This window comes from Nomascus leucogenys, chromosome 2, assembly GCF_006542625.1.
Source record: "Nomascus leucogenys isolate Asia chromosome 2, Asia_NLE_v1, whole genome shotgun sequence".
In the NCBI taxonomy this organism is placed as follows: domain Eukaryota; kingdom Metazoa; phylum Chordata; class Mammalia; order Primates; family Hylobatidae; genus Nomascus; species Nomascus leucogenys.
The window spans coordinates 149,113,254-149,139,906 of NC_044382.1; the positions used below are offsets into that span (position 1 = coordinate 149,113,254).

Sequence of the window (26,653 nt, forward strand, 5' to 3'; positions counted from 1 at the left end):
CACTCTGTTCCCCTCAATAGGCTGTGAGCCTTTCACAGTGGGTTTTTACATATATCTACGTTCAGTAATAATAAGGCTGGGTGCAGTGGCTGACGCCTGTAATCTCAGCAGTTTGGGAGGCTGAGTGGGGAGGATTGCTTGAGCTCAAGAGTTCAAGACAAGCCTGGATAACATGGCAAAACCCCATCTCCACAAAATATACAAAAATTAACTGGGCATGGTAATCCCAGCTACTAAGAAGGCTGAGGCAGGAGAATCGCTTGAACCCTGGAGGCAGAAGTTGCTGTAAGCCAAGATTGCACCAGTGCACTCCAGCCTGGGTAAGAGAATAAGACTCTGTCTCAAACAAAAAAGAAATAATAAACATTTTTAATTATTTAAAAATGTGTTAGAATCTGTATCTAGGTCATTGTGTAAACCAAAGGCCAGCAAACTTTCCTGCAAAGGGCCAGGTAGGCTTTGTAGGTGATATAGTTTCTCTTATAACTGGTAAACTCTGCTACTGTATATCTAATGGCCCTATACACAACACAGAAAAGAATGAATGTGGCTGTGTTTCAATAGAACTGTATTCGTATAAATAGACGTAGGGCTGAATTTTACCTTAGGGCTATAATTTGCTGACCCTTGATCTCTCCCACTTCAAGGTCTTCCTGTTACCTGAATACCTTCCTTAGGAAATCCCTCATTTTCTCTGGCTATTTTCTGCACATTCTTTTTTTTTTTTTTTTTTTAAGCAGCTTCCTAGCTTCTGTCTGGAATAGTGGAAAGACGATGGGACTAGCCCATAGTTTCTCAACCTGGGCAATACTGACAATTTGAACTAGGAAATCTTTTGTTGTGAGGGGGTACATTATAGAATGTTAGCAGCGTCCCTGGTCTCTACCCACTGGATCCCACTAGCACCACTGTAGTTATGACAATCAAAATGTCTCCAGACATTGTAAAATTACCCCTGGTTGAGAAGCATTAGGCTAGTCCCTGCACAAAATATTTTTAAATTTTTCTTTAGTTCTTTAAGAGTCTTCCAGGTGAGGGAATGGACTGCCGCAGCCAAACACAAGATGACTGGCAATCTCTTCTCTCCTGGAAACTTCTTCCTAATATGGCATAATTTATTATTTTGTCAGAAAGTCCATTTCTACATCTCTCAATACTCCATTTAGTATTTCTCTTTTTTATTATATTTTAAGTTCTGGGGTACATGTGTAGAACATGCAGGTTTGTTACATAGGTATACCCATGCTATGGTGGTTTGCTGCCTCCATCAATCCGTCATCGACATTAGGTATTTCTCCTAATGCTGTCCCTCCCCTAGACCCCCACCCACTGACAGTGTGCTGTTCCCCTCCCGGTGTCCGTGTGTTCTCATTGTTCATCTCCCACTTAGGAGTGAGAACATGTGGTATTTGGTTTTCTGTTCTTGTGTTAGTTTGCTGTGAATGATGGTTTCCAGCTTCATCCATGATCCTACAAAAGACATGAACTCATCCTTTTTTATGGCTGCATAGTATTCCCTGGTGTATATGTGCCACATTTTCTTTATCCAGTCTATCATTGATGTCCATTTGGGTTGGTTTCAAGTCTTTGCTATTGTGAACAGTGCATATTCTTAAGGGCTGAGCTTAAACCTTACCTGTTTGAGTGTAAGGCAGAGCTCCTTGATCTGTATAATGGATTAAGTTCCAGTGCTGTATTTACCCTCTATTATTTCCCTATTAGAGCATTCTTTAATATTAACTATAATGAGTACAATGACTTGTTTTACCTTTGAAATTTTATTAAAATTATTGCAAGAGCACTTGTTTACCTTCCAATGCCCAGTGCCTCAGTACTTACTCAGAGTGTAGGCACATTTAAAATATTTGTTGAATGTACAAAGAAATTTTTTAAAGGCTTTCATGTAGACTAGCTTGCAAAATCCATAGCAGACTCTGTAGGTGCTCCACCTATATCCCTTCTTTTTACCAATCTAGGGCATACTGGCCTAATTTACTTGCAGGAGAACTAACACATCCTGAGAACAGCTAGGCCTCAACCAAAGACCAGCAGGAGCAGGTGTATAAATACCCCAACTCCCTCACTCTTTGAATGTGATGACTCTAAGTCTTATGTTTTAAACTGGCTTCCATAATTCACCAGCAATATTCAGTTCTAGTTATTCACATTGACAGTTGATTTGATAACAGCCCTTTTGTTGGCTGCTTTCCCAACCTTGTCTCATTTCCTATTCTCACTGTTACTCTCATTCCTCTTCTCTTCTTCTCATGTAGTGCTCCCATCACCTTCCACATAAACCTCGCGCAGTTGAATCCTTGTTATAGGGTCTGCTCCTAGGACAGCAAAGCATAGGTTTTCAACAACCCTGTGAGATGTGTATCATCACCTGTATTTTTAAAAGTAAGAAGTGCAGGGCAAAGAGATTATGGCCATCTACCAAGTGCATCCAAGAATAGGCATCTAACCCAGACCTCTGACTCCAAACTCTGGACATAATCCAGTTCACCATGTTGTTTCTACCAGGTGTTGAACTAGTGTGCATCAAATCACAAGATGGCTGGATGTAGTTCTGATATAGACTCTTACCAAATTCAACCTTGAATTCAAATGGTTTCTTTCTACTTGTAGTATGGTACCAAATAGCTAAGTCTGTTTAGATAAGAATTAAATGTAAAAACCACAAACATTAAAGTTCATTGGATTGTTTCCCCTTAACTGCCTGTGCCCCTTAAATGCCACCTTTTCCTGATCCTATTTGAGGGGGGAAGTATCTTTTGAATCCCAGACTTGCAGAGACGGATTCTGCATGGCCAGTAACCTTGTTTGCAGTGATTACTCTGCTCAGAGGAGGGTGACCTGTGGCGGGGGCCTCTTCAGCTACTTGCAGCACTAACTCTCTAGCCCGGGAAGTCCCATTATTGCTGGGCCCTGCCATAAGCTTATTTGCATTTCACAGCAACTTGCACAGATGTGCCAGATATGCACAGATGGATTTTTATCAGAAGAGAGTCTACCCAAGTGAAGCAGTGTAGGGTGAGGCTAAATCTCAAAACTGAAATTTGGGGACACTGATTAGGCACAGGGCAGGACCAGGGGTTAAAACCATGTGGGAAATAGACCAATAGAATGGAGGAAAACAGTCCCTGAGGAGGAACCTATGACAGAGACCTACTATAGAGAAATGGCCTGGGCAGACCAAGCATAATATTCAGTGGAAAGTCTGGGTATGAGAGCTGTGTTTGGGTGAGAAGCAGAGAATGATTGAAAGGTAAGACAAGAGAAAACATTTCCTTTAGTTCATTCTGTTTCTGCAGAGGCTGTTGTATTTCTGAGTTCCATTTTGGAAGTCACATAGCCCAGCATGTCATCTGTTCTTTAGCAGAATAACACACTGCATTAGCTGAGTCTCCAGAGCAAGTTTTTGCTAGCTTTGGGACCTGGGGAGGTTATTTCACCTGTGAGTACCTCACTTCCCTTACATGCAAAGTGTAGTAGTAACAGCACTTCCATCCTAGGGTAGCTGGGACTGAAAATGTGTAACTCCATGTGAATTGCCAAGGATAGTGCCTGTCACGTGGTAAGCATTTAATACATGGTAGCTGTTTTTAATATTATGTGTGGTAGATTGGCACCATTCCATGAATCCAAGCCATTTGGTTATGATAGCTGAACTGGTTGTCAAAGGAAGAATCAGCCTTGTGTTTACAACCACTGAGGAAGAGCTTGTCAGACTCTTAGCTGAAATCTGTATAAAATATCTACTACAGGTCTACCATTTAAGGTCCATGAAGGAAACCAGGTCACTGAGGCACAACTTGATTTTAACGAACACTTGTAGGCGTCTAAAGAATTACCACTTTATTTTTTTTTAAGCGTTCAAAACCATTACTTTAATGATTTGCTCTGGAATCTTGACCCAGAACAATGTCAGTCTCATTACAGAATCTCAGAATTTACTGCTACCTTTTGAAATATTTGGAGATATTTTCTATCCTCTGTCTCAGCATTTCTGCCACTCTTCTGGATTGGATTTATTTAGAGCAATTAAATGCTGTCTTACAATCTCTTTCCCCAACTTGGGGTTTCTTTTCCCCTCTACCAGTGTTCACTCTGCATTTTCATTCTGATGCTCATTTTTCTTGGCATTTTGTCTGGAGAAGTTAGAGGCAGAACAGATGCTCAGAAGGTCTGCATCCCTCCTCTTTGCCATCCTTGTCCTTTGCTCACCTGCAAGAACCAGCCTTTACGATTCAACTTTCTTTTCCAAACATAGCTTTAAAGCCCATTTGGGTGTCCTTAGAAATTTTTCTAAGTGTCAGCTCGTATGAGACACCCGCTCCAGATATCTTGTTTTCCCACTGTTCACTGTTCAATTTAACAAAACACATATTAGGCACCTACTGTGAGGCAGGCATTGTGCTGCTCTTGAAAGATACAAAGGGAAACAACATGTAGTCCCCGCTTTCAAGGAGCTCACAGTAAAGCTAGAAATGTAAACAAACCAACACAAGACAGTGTGCAAGAATCCCGTTAAAGACCTGCCCCCACTGAACTGTGCCCCTCCACCTGGAGGCTTCAGCGGGTCAAGGATGGCTTCACTGAAGGGATGATATTTGAACAAGGCTTATTTTTATTCCTTTTTATTCTTCTATCCCATGACGTTTCCTTTTCTAGTCTCCTAGGCAGCTGTCGGCAAAGTGCAGAAATATGTCTTTTTGCTTATACAGTATTCATACAAAGTGCATGTTGCAATTTTGTACTTAGCTGTTTCATTGATGTAAATGATCCTATGTCACATACTCACACACCTTATTTTTTGCTTTCCCTCTCTAAGCATTTTTGTTTTTTGTTTTTTGTTTTTGAGACAGAGTCACCCACTGTTGCCCAGGCTGGAGTGCAATGGTGTGATAGCTCACTGCAACCTCTGCCTCCCCGGTCCAAGCGATTCTCCTGCCTCAGCCTGCCAAGTAATCGCTGGGATTACAGGCTCCCGCCACCGTGCCCAGCTAACTTTTTTGTTTGTTTGTTTTTGTATTTTTAGTAGAGACAGGGTTTCACCACGTTGGCCAGGCTGGTTTTGAACTCTTGACCTCAAGTGATCCGCCCACCTCGGCCTCACAAAGTGCTAGGGTTACAGGTGTGAGCCCATGCCCGGCCTAAGCATTCTTTCTAAGATGCATTCATGTCAGGGTGTATACAGCTAGGCTGTTACTTCCGTTCACTGTGTATCCTTGCATCTTCCACATCCTTCACTTTTCCGTTGTCTTCATGTAGAATGCCCACACTGTCTCTGGTTCCCAACACCCTGAATAACTGCAGCAATACCCTTTACGATTCACTTGCAGATGAGTGTGAGAGGTTCCTTGGCTTATATATGCCCAGGAATGGAATTTCTGGATCACAGGTATGACAGGCAGAATAATGACCCCAATGATATCCACATTCTAATCCCCGGAAACTGCAAATATGTGACCTTCGGTGGCAAAAGGGAGTTTGCAGATGTACCTAGATTAAAATTTTTGAGATTGAGAGATTATCTTGGACTATCTAAGTGGGCCCAGTATAATCACAAGGGTCCTTATAAGAAAAAAGAGGAGGCAGAATATCCAGAGTTGGAGAGAGATTTAAAGATGCTCTATTGCTGTCTTTGAAGATAGAGGAAGGCACCAGGAGTCAAGGAAAGTGGGCAGCATGTAGAACATGTAAAAGAAAAGGAAGCAGATTTGTCCCTAAAGCCTTCAAGAGTCTCTATGTCAGACTTTTGACCTCCAGGACTATAAAATAGTACATTTGTGTTGCTTTAAGCCATTAAGTTCCTGAGGATTTGTTACAGCAGCCACAGGAAACCCACACATAAACTATTCCCAGACTGACTTTGACTGTAATGGCGCTGGCTTAGTCTCAGAATGGCTGTCCAGGCCCACATGTCTGACAGCTGCACATGAAGTCCTCACATCTCCACACCCCCAGCATCACTTGGCCCTACTCATCTTTCTGATTTCTTTCAGTCCAATGGGTATAAAGTATAAACAAGTCTTAAATAAAGAGTCAGAATTCCTTCCAATACCGTTAAGGTGGTTGAGGTGAGATGGGGGGTGGCCTTGGGGCCCTGGCTGCTGTGGTTGGATGGTCTGGTCTTTGGGAGAGGATGCACAAATCATTAGGAAACCAGAGATGAGGCTCCCAAGGGGCTGCATGGAGAGTAAGTGGAGACAAAACCAGTGCTCCTCGTGATGACACAGGGCTGTGTGGACTCCATGGAAGAGAGAGCCCCAGACAGTGGCAGGCAGTGTGGGGTCACAGTTGTAGTCAGGCCTGGGTGTCAGTCACAGTTCCGCAGCTGCCGTGTGACCCTAGGCATGCTCTTAACCTCTCTGATCCTCGGCATCCTCCTCCCTATGACAGGGACAATAATACTACCTGCCTCCTAGGCCTACCATGTGGCCTACATGAGATCATGCATGTAAAGCTCCTAATACAGTGAATGGCACAGAGTTGGCAGCCAACAAACAATCATCATAATGATACTGTTTTCGTCAGCACAGTAATTATAATAATAATTACGGTTTCTTACAATCCTCAACTCAGAAGAGAGAAAATCAGATTTTTCTTGTAATATACAGAATCCATTGCTGACCTTGCTCTTCTATCTGGAGAATAATGTATTGCAATCAGTTTTCACATATTTACATGCAAAGGTCTTTATATATTATTTTCAAGGAGATCTTCCCCTCCTTAATCACTCCCCTTGTCTATACCCCCATCCCTGAAAAATAGGGATTTCCTTTTAGGGCTTTTCACAGCATAATGCAGTTGAATACAACTTATTTTACTGACATCTCTCCTCCAAGCTCTCTCCCCCAGCACTTTCCAGGACTAAATAATGCACGAAGGGAGAGAATAACAGGGATTGCATAAACGATGGAAAACAGCACAGTAAGGATTCTGTGTTGCGAAGAGATGAAAGCCCCTGGTCAGGAGGCCAGTAACAAAGCAAAGAAGAAATGCAAAGGCATTGACGAGGGAGACAAGAAAAGTATTTTTCAAGATAAGATTTGTGGAGAGTTAAAAAGGAGATGGCTCAGGAGACACTCAAAGAGTCTTCATTAGACAGGAACTCCAGAGTAGGTACACCAGGGGGCCTGGGCTTTTGAAGGGCTGGGGCTCTGAAGAAGTTAACAAACACCAGCTCCACTTCCTGGGCCTCTGAAGCCTTCTTTGACTTGCCTAGCTGGGGGCCGATTCTTCTTCCTTGGGGTCCTGTGCCTCCCTCTTCCTACCTTTATTGGAGAATGTATCTCACTCAACTGTAACAGTGGATTCCTATATCCGTTTTCTTCACTGTACTCGAGCTCCAGGTGAAAATGCATCTTAGATGCTTTTCCAGTTATCCTCATCATGGATTAAAATAATAATTGTTGGTCATTTTCTCTGTCCCTGTGCTACGTGCTCTGTGTGCATTAGATAAAATATGCCTCAAGACAACCCCAGATACCCATTTTACAACTGTAGAAACTGAGGCAGGAGGAGATTGAGACTTGCTTGCAGATGTGCAATTGGTGGAGAATGTGGGTGAGATTGGCACTGAGGGGTTCTGACTCCCAAATGGGGCTGTTGAGGTTCTTTTAGTCCCAAAACCAAGCACAGTGCTGAGCACAAAAATGCACTAAGCAAGAGTTTGATTTGTGAACAAATTATTCTGCCTGGAACTCAGCTAGCTAGCCAGGTGGTACTTGGAGTTGGAATTTCTGTTGCTCAGGCCAGGTTGCATTTGGTGAGTTGCGGGAAGGGGATGATGACATCTTCTCCAGTTGCCAAAAGACACTGGCTTGTTCTGAGGAGAGGGCCTGGAACCCTTGGTCCATCAGTCTGGCTTAGTCCTGTCTATTATACACAGTCTAATCACCCCCAACAGATGGTGCTAGGAAAGGGAAAACAAAAGCTATATATTTCCTCTTATAGAATTTTTAAAACAACTAAATATACCTCTGGAATACACTTTACAAATCTATGCTAAAGGCCTCCACACCACTGTGGCTCCTAAGTTCCCAAAATTGAGCTCCATTTTGAATTGCCCTTGGCCCTGCTCTCTCTGGGATTGCTAGAGAGTTCCAGCATGGACCCAATGTCCTTTGTGGGCTGCAGAGCTGGACAACACTGGCATAAGTAAGGCAGCCAGCCCTCAGCCCTGGGAGGCACAGTGAGGGCCAGGGTATTAACCAGAAGCTTAGTAGTCATTTTACCATCAGCATTAATTCACCCACATGCAGACTGATATGGTTTGGCTGTGTCCCCACCCAAATCTCATCCTGAATTGTAGTTCCCATAATCCCCATGTGTAATGGGAGGAACCCCGTGGGAGGTAATTTAATTATGAGTGAGTTCTCATGAGATGTGATGGTTTTATATGGGGCTTTTCCCCCTTTTGCTTGGCACTTCTCCTTGCTGACACCATGTGAAGAAGGACATGTTTGTTTCCCCATCCACCATGATTGTAAATTTCCTGAGAACTCCCAGACCTGCAGAACTGTGAGTCAATTGAACCTCTTTCCTTTATAAATTACCCAGTCTCAGGTATATGTTTACTAGAAGCATGAAAATGGAATAATACAGCAAATTGGTACTGAGGGAGCGGGGTGCTGCTATAAAGATACCCGAAAATGTGGAAGTGACTTTGGAACTGGGTAACAGGCAGAGGTGGGAACAGCTTGGAGGGATCAGAAGAAGACAGGAAAATGTGGGAAATTTTGGAAATTCCTAGAGACCTGGAAGGCTCAGAAGACAGGACGATGTGGGAGTTTAGAACTTCCTAAAGACGTGTTGAATGTCTTTGACCACAATGCTGATAGTGATATGGACAATGAAGTCCAGGTTGAGGTGGTCTGAAATGAAGATGAGGAACTTGTTGGAAACTGGAGCAAAGGTGACTGTCGTTATGGTTTAGCAAAGGGACTGGTGGCATTTTCCCCGCCCTAGACATCTGTGGAACTTTGAACTGGAGAGAGATGATTTAGGGTATCTGGCAGAATAAATCCCCAAGCAGCAAAGCCTTCTAGAGGTGGCTTGGGTGCTGTTAAAAGTATTCAGTTTTAGGTGTTCCTAAAGACATGGTTTGGAATTGGAACTTATGTTTAAAAGAGAAATAGAACATAAAAGTTCAGAAAATTTGCAGCCTGACAATGCAATAGAAAAGAAAAACCCATTTTATGGGGAGAAATTCCAGCCTGTTGCAGAAATTTGCATCAGTAATGAGGAGCAAAATATTAATCACCAAGACCATGGGGAAAATGTCTCCAGGGCATGTCAGGGGTCTTCATGGCAGCCCCTCCCATTACAGGCCTGGAGGCCTAGCAGGAAAAAATGGCTTTGTGGGCCAGGCCCAAGGCTCCCATGCTTTGTGCAGCATGGGAACTTGGTGCCCTGCGTCCCAGCCACTACAGCCATAGCTAAAAGAGGCCAAGGTATAGCTCAGGTTGTGGCTTTGGTGGGTGCAAGCCCCAAGCCTTGGCAGCTTCCACATCGTGTTGAGCCTGCAGGTACACAGAAGTCAATAATTGAGGTTTGGGAACCTCTGCCTGGATTTCGGAGGATGTATGGAAACACGTGATGTCTAGGCAGAAGTTTGCTGCAGGGACAGAGCAGTCATGGAGAACCTCTGCTAGAGCAGTGCAGAAGGGAAATACAGGGTTGGAGCCCCCACACAGAGTCCCCACTGGGGCACTGCCTAGTGGAGCTGTGAGAAGAGGGTCACCATCCTGCATACCCCAAAATGGTAGCTCCACTGACAGCTTGCACCATGCACCTGGAAAAGCCACAGACACTCAATGCCAGCCATGAAAGCAGCTGGGAGGGGGGTTATGCCCTGCAAAGCCACAGGGGCAGAGCTGCCAAAGGTCATGGGAGCCCACCTCTTACATCATCATTCCCTAGATGTGAGATATGAAGTCAAAGGGGATTATTTTTGAACTTTAAGCTTTAATGACTGCCCTGTTGGATTCTAGACTTGCATGGGGCCTGTAGCTCCTTTGTTTTGGCCAATTTCTCCCATTTGGAACAGGTGTATTTATCCAATGCCTGTATCCCCATTGTGTCTGGGAAGTATCTAACTTGCTTTTGATTTTACAGGCTTGTAGACCTTGTCTCAGATGAGCCTATGGACTTGGAGTTTTCAGTTAATGCTGGACTTAGTTATGATTTTTGGGGACTTTTGGGAGGGCAGAATTGTCTTTTGAAATGTGAGGACATGGGATTTTGGAGAGTAGGGGCAGAGTGATACGATTTGGCTGTGTCCTCATCCAAATTTCATCTTGAATTATAGTTCCTATAATCCCTACATGTGGTGGGAGGGATGTCGGGGCAGATGATTGGATCATGGGGGTGGTTACCCTCATGCTGTTTTCATGATAGTGAATTTTCATGAGATCTGATGGTTTTATAAGGGGCATTTCCCCGTTTTGCTCAGCGCTTCTCCTTGATGCTGCCATGTGAAAAGGGATGTGTTTGCTTCCCCTTCCACCATGATCATAGTTTCCTGAGGCTTCCCAAGCCATGCAGAATTGTGAGTCAATTAAACCTATTTCCTTTATAAATTACCCAGTCTTAGGTATGTCTTTATTAGCAGGATGAGAACAGACTAATACACAGACCAACAAGGAGTATGTGGTGAGCCTTTTCCTGCCTTGCTTTTTTGAAAGAGGAAAACAATAAGATCAGAACAGATCATCGCTAAAATTGGCAGGGGGAAGTGTGGCACAGTCATTAGAAAAAACTGGACTTTGGAGACCATTTTAGGAAATCTTGGAATACTAGCATTGTTTGGGGCCACTTCCTTGGGTCATGTTTAAGTAAGATTTGCAGCAGCCAATAGATGACACGCTCAAATTTCATCATTTGTGGAATATTTTATAAAGGGGCAGTTTATAAATGCATAGGTGAAGTACAGGGAAACCACAAGGGGTGGCACCGCCCCCAGGGGCTAGTGATGGCAGGGACAGTTATCTGCCCTGGCCTGAAGGGATAAGAGGAGAGGAGGGAGCCCTCTCTGAACTGGAGACAGTGAGGTGTGTGTGCAGAAGGCCACCTGACATGTCTGAGGCCTTCCTTTGAGAGATACAGCCAGCCCTCAGTGACCCATCAGGGAAGAAGCAAGGATAAACACCTGATTCCTTTTCTCCCTGCCTTCACTCTGTAATGAGTTTTGTCTGTTGGTCAAAACCAGAGAGTCACAGAGTGCTTTGGGTGGGTTCATAAAGACCAAACTCCAGGGACCAAAGAAAGGTGGTGAAGGGAGGAGCTGCGTAAACAGAAGCTATCCAGCCTGGTTTTTATCTATCCAGTGCTGTACACAAGATGGTGCATTGAAGATGATTAAACACAACACAGTACTGTAAGTTTTAGAGGACCAAATAATGTACTTTAAAACTAATGCAAATGTGATTTTTTGAGGGCTCATTTCATGGTAACACTGTGCGGAGCTCTTAAGTCAAATATCTCTTTCAGTCATCCCAACAATCTAGGAAGATAGGTTATCGTCTCCATGTTCTCCAGGAGAAGAAACAGACTTTAAAGATTTTGGTGACTTTTTCAAGCAAACTACCGTATACAGAGTCAGAGCCTCAAACTGTGAACTGTATCCTTTTGGGGTTGCCTTTGTCCCCAAGAACCTCCTTGTCTTCTCTGGTCCTCATTTTACAACATAGTCAAGAAAATATCTGTTTGTTTCATGACTGAGCGTTCATGAGAGCCACAAGGAAACAATGATTTATTAAAGTGTCTACATCAGGAAGTTCTTACTGGCTGCTCCTGTTGTTAATTAAGTGTCTTGAAACCCTTCTGGTGCTTTGTAATTAGTGCTCCAGGACAAAACATGCTGCTGCTTTTTTCTCATCCCCCTAAATTTTGCCATTTCAGCACAAAGGGAGCTCAGCTGCCTCAGGAGCCCAGCCTCCTGCGATTGGCCTGCATATATACAAATTTCCATCCTATGTGGTTTCCAAAAGGGCTCCATTTCTATGGGAATATTTTCCATTGAGCTGTTTGTGAACTTTCACTTAGTCATTTAAAAATTATTCAAAAGGAGGGAAATAGTAATAAACTTCCACTTTCCCTTTCACCAGCATATTTCAAAACTAAATTAATTATCAGCCTGTGTGAATAAAGTTTGTGTCCTGATAAATGTATTCCCTCAAGAATGCTCAATTCACCTTTCCCCAGGTCTCCAGCTCACACACTGCAGTCCAATCTCAAATCCTTCTGTCTCACCATGACTCTCCAGTCTTGAAGCCCTCTCCCTGACCGCCTCCTTGGAGGGTGATGTGGTAAATCAAGTCAGCTCTTTGTGAATGTCTGATCATTCTCCACCTGCTGCAGCAATTTTGCCCCCTCTGCTCTCCTCCTGGGGGAGAGTCTTTTCTTGCTAGGGCTTAACCGTTTAAGCCAGTCTTCCCCTGTTGGTCCATGCAAGGAGCCTGTTCCAGCATTTGGTTCTTTCTTCTCCATCTTCTTCAGGTGTTCTTCCTTCTTTAGGTCAAAAAACAAATTCATGAAAAACACCATAAAATAAAATAAAAATCCGTTTTCTACCTTTCTTGCAAGTGCTTTTATGTTTCTGTGCATCTCCCCACATGGGATGCTCACATTCAGCCTTTGCTGCAACACTGTGCTTTCCTTTTTGAATGTTCTACCCAATTTTCTCCCTTAAGCCCTTAAACAGCTACCAGTGGCTTCCTAATGACCATTCGCAGTGTATGCTTCTCAATCTCTGCAGCTTCCAACATTGTTGACTTTCTTCCTTTCCTACCCCAGCCTTGACATAGGTGTCCCTGGCAAAACATTCATTCCCTCCTCTTAACCTTGCTGTCCAAATGCTGTTGCTTGCCATTGGACTATTCTGGAACAGGAAGTATAGCATTCTGTTTAAGAGTATGGTATATGAAGCCATCTTTCCCTGAATCAACTTCTAGTTTTAGCGCTTATTAGCTAATAAGTGTATGATCTTAGGCAATTTATTAGAAAAAAATTAATCTCAGTTTACCCAACTATAAAATGGAGATAATAATGCTTTGTAGGAAGGTAAATGAATTAATTCATATAAACCAATTACACAAGCTCTGTAAAATAAGGACTTTTTCTTATTTTATATATAATAATTATCTTAAATAATAAGATGTTATTTATGCCAGTAATATCTACAAGTTGACATTTTCCAATATTCTGCTTTTAGAACTGTATTAGGTTCCTATTGCTGTATTAAAAAATTACCCCAAACTTAAAATACCACAAATTTATTATCATACAATTCTGCAGCTCCGAAGTCCTAAAAAGTCTAAAGTGTCAGCAGAGCCATAGTGGAGAATCTGCTTTTTTGCCTTTTTCCTGTGTCCCTTGGCTTAGGGACTCTTCCTCCATGTTCAAAGCTGAATTTCCATGGCTTCAACTGCCATTTCTATGCAGAATACTTTTCCTGACTTTCAGGCCAGTCTCATATCCCCAGAGAAATCCATTCTTATCCCACCAACTATTTGCCATTGAAAGTAATGACAAAAACCACCATTACTCTTGCACCAACCTAATAGTTGCAGGTGGTCTCCCTGTGGCTGCACTCCATACAAATACAAGTGAACTCATCACAATCCTATAACTAATTCTGTTCCTTGTTCTGATGAACTTGCTTCTACAAATGGCCCTAATATTCCCTTCGTTTCCCAATATTTATTGAAGAATGAAGAGTCTTTCTGTCGACTTTCAGTGAGAAGAAGTAAATAAAACAGCTTTGATGGATACCCCCACAAACCTGAGTGAAAGGGATACTCCTTTAAATCGTAGTTATTTGTTTGCTAAGCATGGCGGCCCTGAGAATATGCCTCCCAGAGCCTCCACCACAGGGAATATGACTGACACGTGACCCCAGATGCTGCACTCTGAAGCCCATGACAGCATTTGGGCTGAGGCTATGCTTTTTGTTATCTTTCCTCAGCAAAGACTTCAGCAAGGGAGGGATACTAAGGCAAATCTGTTTCTGGGAATGTTGGAACTCATTCAACAGCTGATCTTGGCTCCAGGGATTCCATATGGCCTTGCAGAACCTTCCTTAGACTGCAGAGAAGTCCAGAACACTTTTTACTTAGCCTTCCTTTCCTCTCTCCTTCACTCAAGGTCAGATTTTCATCTCAGTCTGATAGCTCTCCCCGCTCCTCCCAGCTTCCTCCCCTATTTTCTCACCCAGGTGTTTCCCCTAATAAAATAATCGGTCTTCAGTCTTAACTTGCCTTTGCTCCTCAGGAGATCTGAACTTACATGTTATGGTCTGAGTTTGGAGGGTTGAAGAGTCAAGATCTGATGGTGAAGCCTACTTCCTTTGAGTTCCCTGGATTCCAGGAAGACAGAGGATTTACAACTGCCAGTAAGGGAGCAATTAGACAATGCAAACTCCTTGGCACAAAGAAGAGAATGTGGGAGGAAAATGAGATGTTTTAGAAACAACAGAGGAATCTGTAAGACAGGACTGCTGTGAGATGATGTCACACTTGACATAAATTGACAGTTAATTGCCTAGAGATTTGGGAACAGTTCAGGGGTGTGTATATGAGAGAGGTTGTGCATACCATGAACAATGGGCACAAATATATATGTCTGTTTCTGTGTGTGTGTCTCTCCGAATTAGTCTTCCCTGGTCCACTTCATATGATATTCCACCAGCATCTGCGACTGACTGTAAGGGGGAAATGGGTTTGTTCATGGACCTTTCAGCAGAAGGAAAAATGGGTAGAAGCTTCTAGGAAGCAGGAATAATTTCATGTAAAGAGGGCTTTTCCTGCAGACACCTAATAGAGTGGGTCGCTGGAGGCACATCTGCCATAGATACGAGGACTTCCTGCCATGGGTGGGAAGCTGGACTAGGCAGCCCACAAGACCTTCCATCTCAGACAGCTGTATAAATTCAAAAGTCCCAGCAGGTTTCTAAACCTGGCAGGTCATCTGAATCACATGGGAGGCCCTTAAGCACACCCCAAATGTTCTAAATTTGGATTTCAAGGAAAGGGCTTGAAAGGAAGAGCAAGGAACCTGGATTAAACTCTAAAACCTTATTTCCCTTGCAATTGAATTAGCCAGCCTAATTTGAAAACCACACTGCTTTGTTGAACAAAATTCCCGGAACCACCCCAGACTTGAAATATCATTCACCTACGTCTTCACGTTGGAAATGTGTTGTGCTATCAGGAGTTGAATTGCTTGTTTTAATGTGTTTAATACAGTGTACCTCCAAGTCTGGCAGGAATTACTTTAAATTCTGGCTCTGCTGCTTATCATCTGAGTGATCTTGAATAAGATACTCAATTTCTCAGAACCTCAGATTTCTTAGCTATAAAATAAGGGTGGTAATGACACATTTTTCCTAAATTTATTGAAATTATCAAGTGTGATAATAATAACAGTTAACATTCATTTTCAACTTGCTACGTGCCAGTCACTATTTCAACTCGTCTATTAGATCATTTGTTTGTAACAACTGTCTGAAGAAGGTTCAACTATGATTCCCACTTTATAGATGGAAAGATTGAGGCATCAAGAGGTTACATAACTTGCTAAGGCTTGCACAACTAAATGAAATAGAGCTGATATTTAAACTTAGGCAATTCAGTCAAAATCTACTTTTCTGGATAGTATGCTTTATACACACATACTATCCTATGTGTGTATAAAGCACTTTACCCAGAGCTTGGAACACACTATGTGCTTCATAACTATTAGCTAATCTTATAATCACTGCTTTTACCCTGGGACTTACAGTGAAATTGTCACAACTCTCCAGCATCTGCAATATTCCTGCTTGCAAAGCCAGAACACCTATGTCTTCATGCCCTCTCCTCTTTGTGCCCACCCCCTGTCTCGGTGATGAGCAGGACAGCATGTATGGATCATTAACTTAGTGAGACTGGGAATGTCAAATTCAAGACCTGTTGAATAAGGTCAGTAAGTAATAGTAGTTGCTGTATTTCTCATAAGTGTTGAAAAGGAATTCTTACAGAAATAAAATATGAGCTCTTTAATCCTAATGTATTTTGACTTCTTCAGGATGCACAGGTGTCCAGGGAACTGTAGTGTCAGTATCTCTGAGACCTTAGGAGAACTTCTTTTGAATCTAAAGGAGGGGGAGTTGAAAGGCATCTCTATTATAGCAAAAAGAAATTAGAGGGCTGATTCATCCTATTCTGTAGGGAAAGCAGAACTCTGCTCAGAGATCTTGAAGTAAGTAAAATGTGGTAGTTACTTTTGGAGGAAAATAAAGTACCATCGAATGTAGAATCCGATGGTTTCAGTGAAGGTAATAAATGAGGCTTTGATGACAACTGTATTCATTAGACATATTTGTGGCTTTCCTCCTCCTTTCTCTTACAGATAAATTCTCACTCAGGCCCTACAGAGATAAGTGCGTGGTTTCAGAGATCGTCAGATCTGGGTTTAAGATCACTTTTGCCACTTCCCATATGCGAGATCTTGGGCAGGACCCTCACCCTCTCTGAACCTTGGCCTCTTCTTTCTGAAATTTTGGTAATTGACATGATTTGGATATTTGTCTCCATCCAAATTTCATGTTGAATTGCAGTCCCTAGCATTGGAGGTGGGGCATGGTGGGAGGTGACTGGATCATGGGGGCAGATTTCTCCTGAATGGTTTACTACCATCTTCTTGGTACCGTCCTCATGATAGTGAGTGAGTTCTTATGAGATCTGGTTGTTTGAAAGAACATAGCACCTCCCCCTTTGCTCTGTCTTGTACCTGCTCTGGCCATGTGTTGTGCCTGCTTCCCTTTCACCTTCCACCATGACTGGAAGCTTCCCGAAGCCTCCCCACAAGCAGAGCAGACATTGGCATCATGCTTCCTGTAAAGCCTGCAGAACCATGAGCCAATTAAACCTCTCTTCTTTATAAACTACCCAGTCTCACATACTTCTATATAGTGATGTAAGAATGGACTAATACAGTAATACTCTTACACTTATTGTAGAGATGTTGTGGGACAAAGTAAGACAATGTGTAAATACAATCTGTGCCTGCAAGTTCAGCCAGGCACTCTGTAGAGATTAGTACTGTCCCTAGGGTGCTGTGAATTTTCATATTGGTATGTCTGAGGCTGAGTAACACCTGGCAACCAGAGTGAGCCCCAGAACTGGCTTATGTTGAGGTCAGTGACAAACCTTTGACATTTGATGCAATCAAAACCGAGCCGCTTTGTTTAAAATGCTCATCAAATACCTACCGTGCACACTGTGTATATAAAAGCCATTGTCACAAAAGCCCTTTTTCAGAATCTCTTGCTTTCTCTCAGATTTCTTATTGCCCTCTGGGTCAAAAACACTGCAAAATTTCAGTCCTTTACCACAACAAGCATTTATTTCTGGCGTACACACCGGAGTGTTATCTGGAATGTGGCTGCTCTAAGCTGGGCCTCTGCTGGGTTTAACGCTAGACTATGGGTTGGGCTAAGGTCTTCTTCCTGTGTCTCTTATTTTTCTAGGGATAGCATAAATGAAAGAGACAAGCCCAACCACACAAACACATCTCAAGCCTTTGCTTGAACTACATCCAATAGTACCTGTTGGTCAAACCAAGTCACAAGGATAACCCAACTGGAAGACCACGGCAAGGTGATGAATGTTTACAAATAGTGCAAATGGGTGAAGAATTGAGACCATATCTCATTCTATCATACCTGGAACTCCAAATTACCCAGTTCTTTTAAACTTGCATGCGTTAGGTACTTTCAAGTTGTGTAGGACAGACTCACCTGGTTTGGGTGAGTTAAGTCTATGGAAAGGGGACAGAAAACATGTGAGGAAACACTTATCCCATCTATTCCATCTTATCTTGATGGAATTGGAAGTTAGGGATTCACTTTTCACGGATGAAAAGCATTCAGGAAAGTGCCTGGCACAAAATGGCTACTCAGGAAATGTTTATGGAGAGGACACGTGAATCAGTGAGGAGCAGCTGTAGCACTGGTCACCTTGCCATTTTCCCAGAAGTAGCCTCTATTTCTCCCTCCTCTGTGGTCTTCAATATTCTCATGATTCAACTTCCCTGTCTTCTTTGGTTGTTCCAATTACTGCTGTATCCCTTAAACTCCCCCGAAAGGAAGGATTCTGTTGCATTAATTAGCTATCTTTCCATCTACTGGGCAGAGATCTTATGATATGCTGCCTCATTGGCATGAATCAGCCAATTTTTGTTTTGTTTTATTTGTTTGTTTTTGAGACTTTGAGATGGAGTCTTGATCTGTCTCCCAGGCTGGAATACAGTGTCACGATCCTGGCACACTGCAACCTCCTCCTTCTATGTTCAAGCGATTCTCCTGCCTCAGCCTCCTCAGTAGCTGGTATTACAGGCAGCTAAAACGATGCTCAGCTAATTTTTGGATTTTTAGTAGAGATGGAGTTTCACTATGTTGACCAGGCTGGTCTCAAACTCCTGACCTCAGGTGATATACCCGCTTTGGCCTCCCAAAGTGGTAGGATTACAGGCATGAGCCACTGTGCCAGGCGAGGAATCAGCCAGTTTTAAAAGGCTTCTTTTTAGGTTGCTGGTCACTGGTTCAATTGCAAAGAGTGTAAGGACCATGCAAGGAATTCCCTATGGCTGCATTCTTCAGCAAGGGTCTGTGGGTTTTGCTATTGCTTAGAGACTCAAGGGTTTTGTGTTGGGTTGCCCCATCTCTTGCTTTGTGATTCTGCCTCTTGGGATTTGGAAAGGTAACCTCGATCTAGCACAGAGAGGTCTTTCTCCCTTTGAAGTGTTCATCATGATCTGATGAGTCAACAGTGCCTCGTCTCGTTGTTTGCTTCACTAGCTGGCTGGAACACTACCCTCCCAGCAGAGCACTCCCTGCCAGAATGTGATACTGCCACTGCCAATTGAAGCACAGCTATGTTTTTACATCTTGTAGCGATAACCCTCCTTCCTCAATCATTGAAGACTGATGAGAATACAAGGCAGCTGGGCCAAAACCAAAGCAATATAACCCAGGGTCGTGTGTGTACATTCATATGTGGTGTGTGTGTGCACATATGCATGTAGTGTATATGTGTGCACACGTATGTGTATGGTGTATGTGTGTGCATGCACACACGTGTTCTTTTTAATATAAAGAAATGCCTTTCGAAAATGAAATGCACTGGGGGCATCCGAGGTGAGGAAACTTGAGGGAATGTTTTTTGTTTTCTTTTCCTGGCAAATCAATGAAAGATGGGCGGATAAGTATGGGGACCCCTAGTGTGAACTAGAGAAATTGGAGGCTGGAATTATAGAGGCAGAGCTTCAAGAACGTGGGAGCTTCTAGCAGAGCTGAAAACGTCCATAGACTGAGTAATCAGCCAGGCACAGTGGCTCACGCTTGTAATCCCAGCACTTTGGGAGGCTGAGGTGGGCAGATCACCTCAGGTCAGGAGTTTGAGACCTGCCTGGCCAACATGGTGAAACCCCATCGCTGCAAAAATACAAAAATTAGCCGGGCATGTTGGTGGGTACCTGTAATCCCAGCTACTCTGGAGGCCGAGACAGGAGAACTGCTTGAACCCGGCTGGTGGAGGTTGCAGTGAGCCAAGATCCCACCACTGCACTCCAGCCTGGGAGACAGAGTGAAACTCCATCTCAAAAAAAAAAAAAAAAATGCGAGTGATGAAGGGCAGATTCAGGAGTGAGACTGGATGCTCATTCAGTAGATTGCTGTGTCCCACAAGGTAGGAGGTGTTCTGCGGGTGAAAGGCAAAGACAGAGAGGACATCAGGTCAGAACATTTCAAGTGAGACTCTACGCTCCTTGAAGCCTCCATTGTTTCATTTCTTTTTATACCGCCAATGCCAAAGACCTAAGTGAGCCCTGTGGATATTAGATAAATAAATTAACTTATTAAAGGATGAAAGAGTGAACTACTAAGTTAATATGAAATTGAAATATAGGGTAAGGCCTGCACTTACACAGAGAAAATCAACTTTCAAAAATGTACAAAGCAGACAAAGGGGAGAGGGAGAGAGAGAATGAAGACTGAATGGGTATCCAACTGATACCTGGAACATGGCAGTGTGAGTAGCTGAAAAAGGAAAAGACCTCAAGAAATGGGGCTGTCTGTGGGGCGTATATTTATGTTGACATCACTCACAAGTACAGGTCTGCATCCTTGGGTGTCCTCAGGCAAGCATATAGTTTGCATATCGTGTTACCTTTCGTGTTAGTAATCACTGATTTTGAATCTTAGCTGACTGTGGAGGTGCTGTTCTGCCTTTGACATGGCAGTGTGAGCTGGAGAGGGATGGGGAGTTGAAGAAGCCACATGTCCCAGGAATATCAGGGTCCTATAAACTTATTCTGCTTAAGGCAATGGCAAGGGTGACCAGCAAAGTGGTGCCTGAAGGCTGGGAATGCAGTCATGTCAATTTTTTTGTTTGTTTCTCTTGGCCACCTTCTCTAGGCCCAGAGCCTAGATGAGGCTGTGTGGACCAGTGATGCAATGGAGACTTTAATTTTCTCGATTAGTGCAGAGGATGAAGAAATCTCAGCAGTCATGCTGTATTCAAGGTGCAGGGTATTGCCTGCTTCTATTCTCAATGCTGGCTCTCCTAGCTTAACTCACCTATCCAGAAGTGACTTGTTTTCATCCCCATTCTGGCCAGTGTCTCTTTAACCAAGCAATGTGATTTACATTTAGATGTTAGTTTAATCCCTTTGTTTTTAATGAAGCTGCCCTTGTTAAAATCCCTGGGATCTAATTATAGAAATTTTCTCCAGCCCCGCCTCTCCGTTCAACAACTGCTTAGCAAATTTCTCATCAGTCCCATTTTTTTTTTTTTACCAGCTCCCCTCAATAGCCATTTCTTGTCTCCAAGGTTTTTTGAAGCCCAGAGTCTTTTCTTGTCAGCCAATTCTCTTATTTCAGCCCTGCAGTGAAATATCCATATACTGGATCACATCATGATTTTTTTTTCTCTGCAACCTCTCCCTTCCCCCTGAAACAACTTACCCTTATCTGTGTTCCAACCCCAATCTCTTGTGTCTAGAAGTCAGAGAGCCAATTGCCAATCATTCTAGAATTCAGCATTTTCAAAGTTCATCTTTGGAATGGATAGCCTCTTGTTCTACAGAAAAGCAAGGATCCTAGAAAAAAACATGCAAACTGCATTTCAAGGAGGATGGCATCATCTTTATGTTTCCGTTGGAATGACTCAGGAGTGAGGAAACAGGAATACATTACTGTGGTTCCCGCTCATCTTGGCCTACCAATCTCTCTGATCTTTCTAGGTACAGCCCATCTTGTGAGGGGGTTTACCTGGGTCCCTCCTGGACTTACGTTCAGGATTTCAAATCACTTGGATGGCAGTCTAGCCAAGGAAGCCAAAAGTTTCCTTATCTTTCTTGTCGTTTGTGTGGGTCTTTTGGTTTGGGGTATTTTTTTTAGAGACAGAGTCTCACCTTATCACCCAGGCTGGAGTGTGGTGGCACAATCACGGCTCAATGCTGCCTTGAACTCCTGGACTCAAGTGATTCTCCCACCTCAGCCTCCTGAGTAGCTAGAATTACAGGTGCATGCCACCAGGACCAGTTATTTATTTATTTATTGTAGAGATGGGGTCTTGCTATGTTGCCTAGGCTGATTTTGAACTTCTGGTCTCAAGTGATCCATCTTGGCCTCCAAAGTACTGGGATTACAGATGTGGGCCACTGCGCCCCATGGCATATCTTTTTAAAATGAAGACTTTCTTATCAGATTTCAGTACCAACGCTCATACATATGTTGACTCAAGAATTAAAGGGCTTTAGTTTCATGTGCCGGCACTAATCAATGGCTCTGGTTTGAGAACAATTTTGAAACCATACTGGTCTCATTGGAAAAAAGGGCAGTAGTGGTGCCTGTCAGAGATAGGCCATGAGGAAGCAGTAGTAGCATCTCTGCCAGGCACCTGCCATCCTTGATTTGATGAAGTCCAGAAGCACATCTGATCACACCACCTTGCACAATGGCCCTCTTCCAAGCAACAGTGACAACTTAGCCTGGAAAAGTATTTCAAACTAATAGCCACATATCTATCAAGACTGCATTATTAATGACACGTTCAACTGAAAAATTGATCACATACTCTTAGGTATTACATGGGTCACATTTGCAATAATTTTGCTTTTAACTGCTGAAAGACAAATTTAAGGTAAAAATCAAATACTTTAAAAGTATATATCTTACTTTGGGAGGCCAAGGCGGGCGGATCACATGATGAGGAGATCAAGACCATCCTGGCTAACACGGTGAAACCCCGTCTTTACTAAAAATACAAAAAATTTGCCAGGCGTGGTGGCGGGTGCCTGTAGTCCCAGCTGCTCAGGAACCTGAAGCAGGAGAATGGCGTGAACCCAGGAGGCGGAGCTTGCAGTGAGCCGAGATGGTGCCACTGCACTCCAGCCCAGGTGACAGTGCGAGACCCCGTCTCAAAAAAAAAAAAAAAAAAAAGAGTATGTATCTTAATATGCCTTCCTCTTAATATTCATCTAGTGAGGGGGAAGATGTAGAATTTTGATATAAATTGGCCAGACTTATGTTGATTTCTCTTTAACACAGATTTCAACTCCTTCACTTCAGATGCCATGAACTGCAAGGCCCTTGTTCAGTCTGGCTTTTCATCTCTTTCCTGCCCAAGTCCAATTTAGCTCTTATAAAACAACCAGACTACTGCAATCCCTCATCTCATGGCAATCTCCAGGACATAATTTATAAAACTTACCCTCGACATGTGGGTGGCCAAATAAGTGATCAAAGGGCAAGTCATGATCTGAGGGCTTGGTAATCTCAAGCAACTGCTGATGTGAACATTGCGTGTGGCACAGTGAAACTCAAAGGACTGCTGATTTTGGCAATAAAAACGGTTGTGTCTGTAAACTGCGAGAACTATAGAAGTTTGAGCACAGCTGATCTTAGCCTTGAACATAGTTCAGGAAGAGGGAAGGAGAAAGTTAAAACTTTAATTCTGCCAATTTAACAAAACCACTTTACATCATTATCTAGGATGCAAGTGATATATACAAATTTACCAGAAATTTTTCCATTAATCAAAAAGAAGGTAGTGAATGAGCTGGAGGATCAATCATGTCAAAAATTTCAGAAAGGGATGAGGAAACCATTTCTAGCAGATTATATAATAAAAGTATGTTTCCACTGAAAGGAGCATTGAGCAAGTAGAAGAGTATTTCGTAGAAGTGAAACAGCGCTGATTTACCTCATTAAGGACATGATTTCATCATGCTTTAATAGGAAGTGGTAAACTTCAGAATGAGACCAGCACTATTTTGAAGTATGTCCTAGCCTGGCCTCTGTTGCGAGCTAGCTGGGAAAGCATGGCCTTATCTGTTTCAGTATCCTTATTTGTGAAATAAAGAGCTTGGCCTGAAATCAGCAGTTCTCAAACTTTCCTGGGAGTCAGAATCACCAAGGATGTTTGTAAATGTTTTTAAAAGTCAATTTTCAGGATTCCATTAAATGGGGATTTTGATATCTGCAATCAGAGTTAAATATATGCATATATAAAAAATATATTTAAGTTAGGGTCTCATATCAGTGAGACTTTGTGCTCTACGTGGAGAGAGACTGGTTTACAACTAGTGAAGGAGCAGGGTGGGGATAGAATTCAGAACTTTAGAGATAATCTAACATTCTCAGAGATTAGAATTCTGCAGTGTTCTGGAACAACACCCCAAGGTCAAAAAGCTTCAACTAAATGTTTGTATGATCAATAAATTGGTCTGATTTAAAATTAGCCTATAAATACATTTTTTAAAGCAAATGCTTAACTTCATTACTACATGACAAGAGGGTTATTTACAAAAAAAAAGTTACCATATGGTTCTTCGCATCAAGCAGATTAAAGCCTACTTTGAAATAAAGACCATAACAAGTAGTTGACCCCATAAAAATTAAGCAATAATGGGAAGAAGTTCAGAGGAACAGAAAATCAATTCGTGCTGAGATGATAACCAAATTATTGGTAAAAATGAAGATGCTGGTTTGGCATGTCCTTGGCTAGAGAAGGGCTCGGGCTTGCAGGTTTAATGACCTTTAGCTGAGACCACCCCATGTGTCCATCTGCCTCAGGATCCTCTAAGTCTCGTGGGTGAAGCAAAGTCTTCCTTAAACAGGGCTTCCATTGGGCCATGACAGCTATTTTGTTTGTTTGTTTCCTCAAGACTTACCAGGCCCTATCTTCTGATTCCACATTGGATCTTAGGTAGGTTAATTCAGTTAATATATTAATAATAACTTTCTACAGTCTTTCTGCCCTTGATATCTGTTTCTTTCTGTTAACATTTTATGACTCTTCTTTGTGGGCTAATTTCACATTTTGTCTCCCGAAGGCAGCCCAAGTTCCCTCCTTTCCAGATGTCTTGGGCTGTCCCACCATAGAGCATTGGTGCTGCCTATACTGTTGTTTTTGATTTCAGAGAACATTCTACATCTTACAAATACTTACACTTCTTACACTACTGATTTAAGTTGTTGCAGGTTTTGAGTTACCACTGGCTCTTGACTCAGTTGAAAAAAACAAAGAATGGTCCAGGGTGAGAGAGCTGTGTAAATTGACCCCGTAAAGATTCTAGGAACTCATCTTAGACTTCCTTGCCAGCCTCTTTGCCAAGCCCTATTTGATCATCATTGTGAAGTAGCGTTGGGCAACGTTTGAAGAAGTGTTCTATAAGAATTTATTTTGGATTAATAGCAAATAATTGCAGCTGAGTCAGCATTAAAGCCATGTTATATCAGACTGTGTCTCATAGTTCAGAGGATGCTGCTTCTTGGATGGTACGTAGCTGAACACTTCTTACACGTCTGGGGTAGTGTCTATAGCATTGTACTAAAAAACACAGAAAACAGGCCACTGAAACAAACACCAGCAGACATAGCGTTGGCAGGATCTAACAAGCAGGTTTTCCTGAAATGTCATTTTGACAGGGTTATAGTCAGGTGGATTCTCTTAAGTGCAGTGCTCACCTGGTGCTTGGTTCTTTTGTGCACAGAAAGGGGGCTGCAGAGGATTGACATGGAAGAAGGAAGCACTCCCTCTCCGTTGTTACCCCTCCCTGCAAGATCCTGAAGCCCTGATTCTTTCCCCATCATTATATCCCTTTTCAGGAACGGAAATGTCTTCTGCAGAGCCAGCCCATTCCCTCTGGTGCTGGTCTCAGGGGAAGTACAGCATCTGGCTCCCACCCTCCATCTAATTACCCATCTGTTTGTGGGGAGGGAAGGGATGTTCTATTCCCCTTCTCTTCCCAAACATTTTAATATGCTGATGCATGAAGACGACAGCAGCTGCACCTCAGAACCCATCCTTTGTGCATCACGCTCACTGGCTTAGATTTTCTGTTCAGTTCTTGGATGGGCCTCTTTATAGCTAGAGACCCATGTCTCTAACTCCTCCTCATCATGACTTAGTACACCCTGACCCTTGCATTAGACTGCTCCAGTTTCCATGTTGCTCACTGATTCAGCATCATCAAGCCTCAGTGGGGTGCCTGAGACCCCTACCTTTAGGGAGGGGCAGGGATTTCCCTGCTCTGCTCTTGGGCTAGGGCTTCTATCAGCACCAGCAGAGGGACCATGGAGAGCATAGCCTTTCATCCTAATCTCCCAACCTTTACTCAACTAATGGCCCCTTTGGTTATTTCTCTGTCACTCTGGAAGCCATGTTTAGAAAGAGCTGATATACTAAACAAATTGCACTTAATAAATATTCATTCATTTTCCCTCTTTTTAAAAATTAAGTTCTCTGTAAGGAAGAAAAACTTGTTAGGCTTTGACAAATGAAACTGCCAATCTACATTGATATCTACATTGATAGTATTCAAGGCCCAAAAAAACACTTCTTAGCTGGCTCAGATGATCTGGTTAAGGGGAACTTTGTCAGTTTAGTTCAACTTTGTGAAATACTGAAGCATTTCAGACCACTATTAATACCTGAGTAAAGTGGTTAAGAGAATAACTTTGGACATAGAGACACATGGGTTTCATTTGGCCACATACTAGTTACATGACGTTGGGCAAGTTTCTGAACTTGATGCGGCTCCATTTCTTCATGGGTAGAATTGGGATAATTATACTATTGATCCTGTAGGATTATCCTGAAGATAGAATGCATAATGTTTACAAAGCACTTGGTACAAAGAGGCATAAAGCAAGAAGTGAGTAAATGTTAACTGCTGCTGTCTTTATTCCCGTCATTTTAAACATCACTATCAATTATCATCACAAGCCAAGTGGCTCAGGGATGGAGAGACCCCAACTAGGACGCTCTTTCCATTCTTGGGGAAACATTTATTTAACTCAACTGTGGCCAGAACTCATAGTGAATCCCACTATAGTCATCCTCCGTTTTGCAATAGCAGATTTTGCTGGGCACATGGTCACTCAGCTAAAGACTACTTTCCCCAGCCACCTTGCATCTAGGTACGGCAATGGAACTGGCTGATGGCCAATAAGACATGAGTGAGTGTGATGTTAGCACATTAATCCATGCCTTTGAAATGTAAGAAATCTATTTTCCCTTCCTGTTTTTCTCTTCTTCAGCTGAAACACAAACATGGTGGTGAATCATCTTCAGTTAAGCTGAAAAGGGTAACATGG

General features: G+C 42.8%; 1 protein-coding gene and 1 long non-coding RNA gene across 4 annotated transcripts in view; one reads left to right on the forward strand and one right to left on the reverse strand.

Annotated features, from left to right (window-relative positions):
* LOC105739434 overlaps window positions 1–21,187 on the reverse strand; it is a 36,961-nt gene extending 15,774 nt beyond the window's left edge. Inside the window, exon 1 of the long non-coding RNA XR_001115349.2 lies at window positions 21,014–21,187. This is a non-coding gene — a long non-coding RNA (uncharacterized LOC105739434). The remainder of the gene's footprint in view (window positions 1–21,013) is intronic.
* The window catches only part of CDH13 (cadherin 13), a 1,172,242-nt gene that overhangs the window by 345,491 nt on the left and 800,098 nt on the right, over window positions 1–26,653 (forward strand). The gene's annotated exons all lie outside the window — the stretch shown is intronic.